Here is a 12,599-nt window from a genome sequence, read left to right as displayed (position 1 = left end):
ATTCCCCCTGTAATGTAATAAAGGCTTTCAAAATGCATTCTCTGATGTTTTTGTGCTGTTTCATCATTATTTTTCTTCCTTTTTTTCTTATAATGGGCAGTCTAATATACTTCTTGGATGCCAATCTCCCCAGAATGAGCTACTCTTCCACTCATCTGATTTTGAATTTCATCTTCCTCATCTGGAAGGCAAGAGTGTTTGGTTCTTTTATGACATTTTTATGGGGGAATTGATATTTCCACCCCCTTTTCTAGAATTTCCGCTACATTTTGTTTGTCTCCAACCGGGATTAGTGAGACCCGGAAAAGGCTTGACCATGAGAGTAAGCGGAACAGATCCCATTGCCAAACACTGAGCGGAAGCATCCGAGCACACCGTGGGATATTGATGCAATCCAAAAATTAGTAGTAAATTTTGAGGATGACTATTTTAGGAAGATTCATAAGTGGAAAATACGAAAAGTTTTCGTGAATAAGGAGGTGTTCTGGTGGAATGGAAACTTGCCAAGCTTACTTGATTTTGAGATATGGGAAACTTACATTCTTGGAAAGCTTGCACATACAAGCTTTGAGATTCAGCAAGTTTCAAGATTTAGAAAATATGATTTCCTATTACCTTGAGTATTTTGCTTCCTAAAAGGTTATCATTTTCTAATTTAGCTATTTATTAGATTTGATCGGCTCTAGTTGCTTTTCTTATTTGTAGCTAGTTTTGAGCTTAGGAAACTTTAATATTTTAGATAGATATGCTAATATCATTTGTAGCTGCTTTTTAGATTTTGAAAATCTTTTACAAATGTAATAAAAGAGATGGATGATTGGAGTTGTGGAAGTTTTTGAGATTGAATAAATTTTATCTTCACGGCATACGTGAAATTTCATACGAGTTCTTGTTACTTGTTCTTTCTTAGTTTTTGTTTGATCTTGGTATTTGGGCTACGCCAGATTGGTATCAGAGCGGCTTCGTTCCTGCGGTTGGCGATGGATTGATCATGCCACCGAATAGAAGATGCGCTCATGCCGTTCCGATGGCGAAGATTGAGACACGAGACGAGCTAGCCACGCTTTGAAGATAAGTTGAAGACTTGACGGCCCAAATTCTTCACTTGGAAACTTCTAGCCAAGATGAAGAAACTGAAGAGGAAGATGAAACCCGTCTGAACCCTTTCCATGACATGGTGCAAATGGAGGCTCCAGTGAACCCGCGTGAAAAAGACAATCATAGTTGGGAATCCGGAATGAAAATAGAGATGCCGGAGTTCCATGGTGGATTGTCCGCGGAAGAGTTCTTGGATTTGTTACGCACGGTGGAAAAAATATTCGAGTTCAAAGGGGTTCCAAACCACAAGCAAGTCCAACTTGTGACTTTGAAGCTAAGGGGACGATCCTCGGCATGGTGGACACAATTGGAAGTGACACGATCTCGTCGTGGAAAATCCAAAATCAATACTTGGGAAAAGATGAAGAAGAAAATGAAGGAAGCCTTCCTCCCTTCTAGATGTCTTAGTTTCTTTATCAAACTCTACAGAATCGAGAAGGCAAACAGTTGCTTATTGATATAGACATGGAAGGTCAAGATAAACCCGTCTATGATGAGTATGGGGATGAAGATGAAATAGTGGAACTACAGGCCCATTTATGATGAGTACGAGGACGAGGACGATGATGAAATAGTAGAACTACAAGGAGTTGTTGGGGAAGCCTCGATCATTAAAAAAAGAAATGGTTTCATATCAAGACAATTCAGATGGTTGGCTCAAAAATAATATTCTTCATACTATATGTACAGTGGCCGAAAAGGTTTACTCATTGGTTATCAACAACAGTTGTGAGAACATCCCTCCCGAGTCTACCGTGACCAAGTTACAAATTAACTTCACAAATCATCCAAATTCCTACAAGCTTGTATGGTTGAAACGAGGAAGCAAGGTGATTCGTCGAAGGATGGTATATCGAATTAAGGAGCGAATTCTTCTCAACAAGGGGTGACTGATGCAATCCAAAAATTAGCAGTAAATTTTGAGGATGGCTATTTTAGGAAGATTCATAAGTGGAAGATTCACAAGTGGAAAATACGAAAAGTTTTCGTGAATAAGGAGGTGTTTTGGTGGAATGGAAACTTGCCAAGCTTACTTGATTTTGAGATATGAGAAACTTACATTCTTGGAAAGCTTGCAAGATTACAAGCTTTGAGATTTAGCAAGTTTCAAGATTTGAAAAATATGATTTCTATTACCTTGAGTATTTTGTTTCCTAAAAGGTTATCATTTTCTAATTTAGCTATTTACTAGATTTGATAGGCTCTAGTTGCTTTTCTTATTTGTAGCTAGTTGTTAGCTTAGGAAACTTTAATATTTTATATAGATATGCCAATATCATTTTTACCTGCTTTTTAGATTTTGGAAATCTTTTAGAAATGTAATAAAAGAGATGAATGGTTGGAGTTGTGGAAGTTTTTGAGATTGAATAAAATTTTATCTTCACGGCATACGTGAGATTTCGTACGACTTCTTCTTGTTACTTGTTCTTTCTTAGTTTCTGTTTGATCTTGGTATTTGGGCTGCGCCAGATATGAATCTTCACTCCCTCCCGCTTGGGTCCCACGATACTCCCAGCTTTGGGATGAATTCGTTCTTTCCTTTGGATTTTAGTGCAGATTGGTGAGTGCATTTGCAGTCTTTTGTGCTTCATCATCCACTGTGTGCCCTCTTTTATCAACTCTAAGCTGATGTCTTTAGTCAGGTATAGGCAAAAATGTTAACAGAACACTATTCAGAGTTACTTGAATTTCATCAATTTCTTGCATGTACCGATGCCTCTAAAAATTATTTTCATATTATCTTCTTATGCCGCATATGGTTTTGAAGTTAAATATGATTATTTGCATTTAATTATTATTTTTACTATAATTTTAAAAATGATATAATGAATGGCTTCCAAAAAGATCAGAGGAATGCTACTGTCAACTAAAAATTATTTTCATATAAATCTTACACTGCAGATGGTTTTAAAGTTAAATATGATTATCTGCATTTAATTATTAATGTAGATTTCTCAATAGATGTTAAATACTTTATATAAAAAACAAGTACATTAGGGACATGTTTGTCAACCATGAATATAAAATTCATGGAATATTTGTTTACCCGGAGTAAGGGGGGGGGTGGGGTGGGGGGGGTACATAGGACTGGTGAGAGAGACACTTGAGAATGCGGTGAGTCAAGGTGGCAAACGGGCCGTGCCGTGTCGGCAGGGCACGAAATTTCGCAGCCCACACGGCGCGGGCCAGGTACGGCACGGCACAAATGTGCTGGAGGTTAGGCACGGCCCGGTCCGCGGCCCGTGGCCCGTGTCGTGCCGTGCCGGCACGAGAAAACAGCCACATAAAGCCTTTTTTCCCTTGTTTTTTGTCGTGCCGGGCGTGTTGTGCCGTTTCCTGCTGCATGCCTAAACCTTCAGCCCGGCCCGGCACGGCCCACTGTAGCAATCGTGCCGTGCCGGCATGGCCCATGGCGTGCCGTGCCGGGCGTGCCTTGGGCCGGCACGGCCCAGTTGCCACCTTGAGGTGAGGACGGGGATGGAAAACAGAGAAAAATATATCCTCTTTAAAATGGCTTTATTTTTGGGGACCGATAAATCGACCCCATATATCTTAAATCGACCCCCAATGTGTCTTTCTCTCTCCCCTCTCTCTCTCTCTCTCTAATCCAGAGGAAAGAGAAAGACGGTCGATTTAAGATATTTGGGGGTCGATTTATCACTGCTCTTATTTTTTTGTTTTCCCTGTTTTCAGCCACGGCTCAATGGCTCATGGTCTCCTCATAAATCTCTCCCACCTGTACCTCTCTTTTACAACAGGTAAGCAAATGTTCCATGAAATATTTTTTCATGGTTGCCAAACATACCTAGGTCCTGTTTTGATTGCAGGAATTTTTTGGAAAATTTGGAAAAGATATATTTTTTCCCCAAAATTTCCTACTTCCCAATTGTATAAATGAAAAAGTAACTCGAACCCCTTTTTTTAATTTAGAGGGGCCTTGATATCCCTCTAAATAAGCCATAACTAGGGGTGGCAACAGTTCGGTTTGATCCCCAAACCGAACCAAACCGAAATTTGAATCGGTTTGGTTCTACTGAACCGAAATTTGACCGAAACTGAATTTTCGGTTCGGTTCGGCCAATTTCGCCACCCCTTACTCATAATCATTGGAAATCGGGGGCAACGGTTCGGTTTGAAATTTGAATCGGTTTGGTTGAACTGAAATTTGAATCGGTTTGGTTTAACCAAACCGAAACCGAATTTTCGGTTCGATTTCGGCTGGATTGCCACCCCTAGCCATAACCAAGGTTTAAAATTTCGGTTTCGGTAACCGTTTCGGACCCCACCAAAAACCGAAATTTGGTAATTTGGTTCCAAATTCCGGACCCAAAATTTGAAATTTCAGACTGAAATTCTGAAATTTCGGACCGAAATTTTGTAACACTTTTCAAGCCCTTTGATTGAATACATGTTTCAAGTAATTCTTCAGTGTGTTTCTTTTTTCCATCACATCCTAAAACTAAGATACCAGAAGACTGAAAAAAGGTTTACACTGCCAACAATCATAGGTGTGAGATGGTAAGAGCTAAAACCGGTGGAACTTATAATTGAAAGATTAGTACACAATACATGCATTTCAAATGAAAAAGGATCAGATATCTGTTCTAAAGTTGCTTTTATCCAGAAAAAAAAGAATTGGAATGATAGAATGATAGGAAAGAGAAGACTAAGAAGCTTTTAAAGTTGCTTTTATCCTGAATAAAAAAAATATGAATTAGGAAAGACAAGAAAGAGAAATCTTGTATACATTAGGATGGCGGTCATGGGGAATTGCTGGTTTAGGCTGATTATTGTTCCTAAGAAAAGAAAGAATTCTATCTATTCTGAAATCCTGAATTATGAAAAACAAGTTTATTATGTGGTGTTTTAGTACTATACTTGGTTTTAGTTTGCCTCAAACCATGTTTACCAACCGTCATAAAAGGGGAAAAGACAACACGATGTTAAACAAACTCTATCTAGGTAAACACCTGAAATGAACAGATGAACAACAAACTCAATGTTAGACAAAACAAAATATGTCTAATTACCCAGACAAATAGAAATAAGACAGACTTTATTCATGTATAATTCTGGCGGTTTTACATTAATGAGATGAGTACCCTGTACATCATTCAAATGATTCCTGATAATTTTATTCATCAACCAAAATCGAAACCATAAGAGGACAGAGTTCCTGATTCATTGTAAAACTGCAGTCATGCTCAAAAGAACAGCCAAAGGAGCTGCAAAAAGGAAACAAGGAAAAAACTGGTCTACTAAAAATGACACAAATAGCTTGACTTGAGAGTTTTAATCCTTCCTGACTGTTGACAGCAAAAACATTTGGACCATTACGAGCTAAGAAGAAAATTTTTGAGCCAGATACACATCTGAAAAGGAGGCTAACATTCTTACAGTAATCAGTATGAATCTGATCATGTCACGCCCCAAACCCCATCCTGGGCATAGGACGTGGCAACGCCGTACACCTGCAAGATAAATCCCACAAACATACTGTTAGAGAAATAATTCTGTATCTGTTGGAAAGAAAAAGCAGTAACCAGTTTGCTTCAAGGAGCGAAATCGCTTTCCTTAAGACAGATTTCGCCCCCACTAGAAGTGTGCAAAGGGGATCCGCGAACTGCCTCCAAGATACAATGAAAATAGTAGGAATGTCCTACTAATTTGACGACGCTATGCACAAGCGGAGTCAAATCCGAAATGCCCTTAGAATCTTACAAGCCTGAGAGAACCAGTCTAATTTCTGTTACTGCAGTATAACAATAATTAGATAAACAATAAGAAAATAGTTTAGTAAAACGAATTTTGGTGGGAGCAAGAAAGAGAGTATAATGCACTAGAAGTCTTAAGAATTTATCCAGAAATGGGTAAATTCGATTGTACTTTGAAATGGTTGGGCTCTGCAACTTTTATAGAGCCTCTGGTGACTTTTCAGTGTGAAAAGCACCCCTGTATAGAGTCTTTCCAGATCGGTTTGAATTCTGGCCGTTAGATCGCGCCCATACGCGATTCAACGAACCAGATCAATCCTAGAGAGTCTGTTGGGATATTTAAATTCCCGTCCTCCCATCTAACCGTTAGATGATCCATCTATGGTACAGATCGCACCCCTTAGATCCTTGACCGTTGGGAAGGGACACAACCCAATGGATCGCACCCACTGACCGTTGGAGCACTGGGCCCGCTGGGCCGACCGTTGTGCTCGAATCAAAGCCCAACCCAATCGAACTATTCGACACTGGGCTTGGGCTTGATGGGCCTTTGAACTATTCGCCCCACCCACTAGACCGATCCACAATCGTCTAGATCCAACGGTCCAGATCAGATCTGGAAAAATTAAAGGCTCCAATCGCTCCTCGCTACGATGCGGCGTGCGAAGTGCAAAGTGCACATAAAAAAGCGCCAATAAAGCGCCCTATAGCCCATTGCCCACGCCGCGCGTGCGCGAACGGTGCGTTGCACCGTCCCGCGGGTCCAACCATGGGTTCAACCCAATGTGCAATCAAACAAGTAATAGAAAAGTGTAGTGCTTTATAAGCCCTTCTCTTTCTTTTCTCTCATCCGATTTGGGACTATCTTTTCAACTACATTACACTATTATCTTTCTCTTGCAAAAAGCAACTATTTCCAAAGAAAAGTTTTTCTTTTTCCAAAACACACTTAAAGAAAATATTTTCCAAAAATTGTTTTGACCAAAAACACTTGATTTTGAAAAATCTTTAACACATACAAGGCTACAAAGCAATAACAGAAATAAACCTGGCATTCCATAACTAAAATTTCAAAGTCTCAAATAATGTAGACCCAACGTAGTCAAATCAAATCGCAACTCTCCCCTGAATAAAAAAAAAAATCATAGATGTAGTCTAAACATTTGTTTACCAATACTCACTGTCTGAAACAAAAGCAAATAACCTAATAAAATCTCCAAGCTCCTACGGTTGCGAAACTAAGCTTCTTCTTCCTCTGAAACAAAAGCAAATAACCTAAATAAAATCTCCAAACTCCTACGGTTCCGAAACTAAGCTTCTTCTTCCTCGTTCACCTCACGAGGATCAAAATCTGAAAATGTTAATATAACCACAGTCAGCTGAAAAGTTCAGTACATAATAAAATACCACTCTAAGTGTAGGTCTAAGCATGCCATGGCTTAATAAGGGTTAAACAGAAAGGTCAGAACTGAATAATGGAGTCTCAAACAGAAATAGTGGGTATAATGATAATCAAAAGAGAACGCCAACACCAAGGTTTTGAATTTTGGGTCCTCACCGAAATCAAAATTTCAACCGAAATTTTGAAATTTCGGACGAAATCCATCAAAATTAAATAAAGAAATATTTTAAAACCGTACCAAATTTCGGTGAAATCCCCAAAATTTTGTCCGAAATTTCGGTAATTTAGGCTGGAATTTCAGGATAATATTAAATCATAAATAAAATCTAGATTTTTTCGCTATATTTCTAAAATTTCGGCCGAATTTCGGGGAAACGATCGAAATTTCAAAAATTAGGTCGAAATATTGCAACGTTTCGACTTTACCCCATTTCGATTTCGGTCTCGACCGAAACCTCCGAAATTTCGGATTTCGGTCGAAATTTAAAACCTTGGTCAAATCAGAATACTGAAGGGAGGTGCAATCGAAACTAAACAGTATCAAACAGTAATCAAAGTTAATATCAAAATAGAAGTCAAAGCTAGAATCAAAATAGAGATCAAAGCCCAAAAGGGTGTCCAGAATATCAGAACAATAGTCAATGCCAAAGGGTGTTCAGAATACAAAGCCCAGAATGCAAACTCCACTTTGAGATCATCGGCATGGTCCAGAAGACGTGTTATTGCTTACACCGACCGTCCACGGTGTCGGAACTAGTTCCTCAAAGTTCAGATACAAGTCGACAGGGCTAGCATTTTATCCCACTGACTGGCTAGAAGTTCCAATGCACTACCCCTACGGGGTCCAGAGTTGCCAATTGATTTACCCCTATGTGGCAGGGTCCAGAAATAACCCAAGCCCCCTCCAAAGTGTCCAAATAACAGATTCAAAGTCCAGAGTGCAAAACAGATATCTTCCAGAGATTCAGATGTCATATCAAAGGTTCATAAACGAACTAGACTACCAGAGTAGTGGCGGCAACAAAAGCAATGGTCAGTTTGAAAAAGGTTGAGATTCCATTGTACTTTGAAACATTGAGGCTGAACCATCTAGGATGGTGGAAGGAGATCGAGGAGTCGAATATTGAAATACAGTGAAAATGATGTGGAAATGAAGACTGGCCAACGCTAACGAAGAAGGAAGTATGAGACTAGAAACGCTCTTGGAGAGGATCTCTGAACTTCCATTTCAGAGCTCAAAGCATGGCCTGCATAAAATCGAGACATGACAAAGCAAGGAAGATGGTAAAGGGGAATGAAGATACATAGAATTCACTCACCGACCATATGACAAAGAAAGGAAGATGGTAAAAGGCGCATGAAGATATGTAGAATCCACCAACCGGAAGATTGCAATCGAAGGTGATAGTGGGAAAAAGACGACGAAACCCTTTTTTTTTCTTTGTCGTCTGACTTTCCATATTCAAAGTTGTGATCAGATCTATTCATTAAAAAGAATCGATTTGAAACATTTCTTATGTACCCATAGGTGCTATATTGGATTTGAATCAAATTTATTAGAGGCAAAAGAGGAGGCCTAGGAAAGTAAGATGGGTTGGTGATGCAGGAGCATCCCCTTAGCAAACTACATCATAGCTCTTTACTATAGGATTTTTCTTCTTCTTTAGTTTCATTGGATGTAGCCATGTTGGGGTAGACTAGGCAATTAGTACTTAATTGTCCTTTTCTCATTAAATAAGGGTAGTTTAGGCATTTAGGTTTGTGATTGGCTATATAAGCCAATTGGCTCTCATTTTCAGGGGACCTTGATATTGAAAACTTTTGGAATTTGGAGAAAGAGGATCTGGATCCCTCGTTTGGGAGTTCCTTCAACCAAGCTAAGGAAGAAGGAAACTCTACCCAAGCAATTGCAGTGTGTAGGAGGTGTTCGAATCAGTTCTTCTCCTTGCCTGGGGTTGTTTGATCCTTGTTGCAAACAAGGAGCTGAGATAATTTTCAAAACTCTGGTAAGACTTCATTTGCCCCATCGATTGGAGATAGAATTACTGGATTTCCATCTCTCTTTGTGTGTTCTTAAATTCAAAGAAACATTTCTTGGAAAATTCTATCAATGGTATTTTCTGCATGCTGTCTTTTCTTTTGCATTTTCTTAAGGAATGGCATCAAAGATGATCGGTGAATCTGCTATAGTAGGTCATTGCATGTATTGTTGATGTTGAGCAAATTAAGCCAACATCACCATCTGATTCAGAGAAGGCATTGGAGAGAGTTGCTTACAAGATTCGGTGATAATTTTCTTCAGATCCAAGACAAAACCCCTTGAAACAACTGATTTGAACAGATCGTAATTGTGCTTCCTTATGTACACATCTTGAAGTCTAATGCCTTAATTCATATTGGAATCCATCATCAGAGGTGAAGTTAATGCTTGGCACATGTTTGTTTAAATGTCACAATCAATACAAATTGGCATGCTAGGTGTGGTGGCGAATTGGTATTAGGCCTTGTATTGGATAAGCATTGCTTAGCTTTGAGACACAACTAGTTATCAGAGCGTCATTTGATGGCCACTTAAAAGCTTACTCTCTTCAGCAGCGCTGCGCCAATTTGCCCTGCGTCAGTTGGGGAAATTGATTGCCTAAGGAGGTGATAACCGGTGGAAGGGAACAGGCAAATGAGGAGGCCTAGCTTGAACTATTCGCCAAAGTAGAACCAATATCCTATATAATGAATTCTCCCAAGTGGTAACATATGGCTTTGCAAATCGTAGGCCTCACCTGTAGGTCTTCAGGTTGATTGCACTGCTTGAGTAAGGTTGAAATGTAACCTGAACATGCTTACTTTAAAAGTTACTTGAGCAGCATTATTCCCATTTATCACATTTAACCATTTATGTTGTAAAATTATAAGTAAATGTTTTAGTTTGTTCATTGGTTATCTTAGATTCATACAAAGAAAGAAAACAGGTTTGCAGAAGAGGTTGAATAACTATATTTATGCACTACATCAGCACACAAGGGAGCACAAGATAAGGCTTATGATCCCATCATTCTTAATAAACTGGGTGGTAGCAGTAAGTCATTGGTTAATACACAAAATTTGGAAAAGGAATTTGGGGTCAAGGTGAGTGAACCAGGTAATAAGGTGAGTGAACCCTACTTCCTTCTCTGCTTTCTGTATCCGCTTCACTAGTTCCATCACTAGTTCCATCGACATGATTATGGAATCAACCTTTTCACTTAATCGAGCGCTATTACGTAAGGGAACAACTTTTTCACTTAATCGAGCGCTATTACGTAAGGGGCTCTGTTGGAACGTTATCAACTAATGGTGTTTCGAATGAAACCCGGGTACATTGAATAGCACATTTTTCCTCAAGAGGATCTTACTTGGCAAGATGTTGACATTTATTATTATTATTTTTTGAATGGTGAAAATTTCATTATAAGAGAGGGGGCCGAGATGGTCAAATACAAAGCCAAAAAAGAAAAATTAAGAAAGAACCATAAAGAGAGACCCGAAAAAAAGATACAAAAATCAAGGAGGGAGAAAATCATAAAGCTCCAAGACCTCTTTAGATACTCCCTCCCTAGCTAACCTATCGGCTACCTTATTAGCTGATCTTCTAATATGACGGAAAGAAGGGGGAGATTCGCCCAACCGATCTTGAATTTCCTCAAAGAATTTAGCAAACCTCCACGGAAAGGGGTGGGCGCAACTAAGCCATATGATAACATTTAGAGAGTCCCCTTCCACTATCACTTTATCCAAGGACTAAAAGCAGCACGCACTTCAGCTTCACTGGAGTCCACTATCCTTACCGGTCCAGAAAAATCCCACCTAACGGTACCATTTTCATCTCTAAGCACCCCTCCAATCCTTGATGGTCCCGGATTACCAATACTGGATCTGTCAAAGTTCAAATTAAGGAATCCTAGATCGGGAAGTCTCCGGTCAGGCACTATCTTTGTCACACCCCAAACCCCACCCTTGGTGTAGGACATGACAGCACCGTACACCTGCAAGACGAATCTCACAAATGTACAAGGCTACAAAGCAATAACAGAAATAATCTGGCATTTCATAACTAAAATATATCAAAGTTCAATTGATGCGGACCCATCAAAGTCAAATCAAATCTCATCTCTTCCCATAATCAAAGCAAAATAAAATAGTAAAGTCTTTACATCTTATTCAAAGTACTCACTTCCTAATGAACTGAAAACAACTAAACTAATCTCTGAGTCAAGGTCCAATTATAAAGCTAAGCGTCTTGTTCCTCGTTAACCTCACGAGGGTCAAGACCTGGAAAATATTATATAACCACAGTCAGCTGAAAAGCTCAGCACATAATAAAGCACTACTCTAAGTACAGTCTAAGCATAACAGGGTTCAATAAGGCCAGATAACAAAGTCAAAACTAAATGCTGGATTCTTGACTGAACAGTAGGCACAAACTAGATATAGTGTATGTCAAATATGGTTTTGATTTAAAGGTGCAATAAAGCAAATCGATGTCTGAGTTCAGATCAAAGTCAAAGGTTTTTAGAATTCAAATACACTTCGGAGTCATCGGCATGGTTCAAAAGACATGTTATTGCTTATACACCGACAGTCCACGGTGTTGGAACTAGTTCCTCAAAGTTCAGATGCAAGTCGACAGGGCCAGTGTTTTATCCCACTGACGGGCTAGAAGTTCCAGTGTACTACCCCCACGGTGGGTTTCAAAATTTGCTAATTGTATTACCCCGATATGGCAGGGTTTCAGAAATACCCAAGCATCCACAGAAGTGTTCAGAAGGTGTCCAAAGTTCATATTCAAATAATTCTAAGTATTCAAAGTTCAAACTGATAGTTTCAATGGTTCAAAGTTTAGAACAGATATTCATAACAGTTATTTCGAAGGTTCAGAGTTCAGAACAGTTATTTCAAAGATTCAAAAGTACAGTAGGTGAAACAAATGGCATGCTAGAATCAGAGCTAATTTAGAAGTTCAAAGGTGACATACAGGTTTCCAAAGTTGATACTGATTCAAAGTGAAAAGGGTTTACAATTACCAAAAGTAGTACGTTATTACGTACCTGAGAGATGTTCTATTCCTTTCTCAATTCTGATTATGTTTCAATATCCTGATCTGAACAGAACATAGGTAACAAATAAGGTCCCAAAAAGGTAACCCAAAAGCCAAAGGATCAGAATCTAAAAATTCAAAACAGATTCCCAAATTCAGGTGGTTCGGATGTCAAAGGCGCTCCACACCAGTCGACTGTCCCTCAACTACTGTTTCACGGTAAAAACGTAATTTTGGGCGCGCTAGTTGACTACCAGTCGACTGCCCCTCTATTATTATTTCGATATAAAAACACAGTTTTGGGTGACCCAGT

At 39.2% G+C, this 12,599-nt stretch overlaps 1 long non-coding RNA gene across 1 annotated transcript; it reads left to right on the top strand.

Moving 5' to 3' along the window:
• Nucleotides 1-8,870: 8,870 nt before the first annotated feature.
• On the top strand, nucleotides 8,871-10,145 carry LOC143890903 (uncharacterized). Its single transcript, XR_013255275.1, has 2 exons — nucleotides 8,871-9,221; nucleotides 9,518-10,145. It is a non-coding gene; the product is annotated as an uncharacterized LOC143890903 (long non-coding RNA).
• Nucleotides 10,146-12,599: the final 2,454 nt, after the last annotated feature.

This window comes from Tasmannia lanceolata, unplaced genomic scaffold, assembly GCF_043159265.1.
Source record: "Tasmannia lanceolata isolate RefF3 unplaced genomic scaffold, GAP_Taslan_0.1 ptg000013l, whole genome shotgun sequence".
NCBI classification, from domain to species: Eukaryota; Viridiplantae; Streptophyta; class Magnoliopsida; order Canellales; family Winteraceae; genus Tasmannia; species Tasmannia lanceolata.
This window is presented reverse-complemented; position numbering and strand designations above follow the sequence as displayed.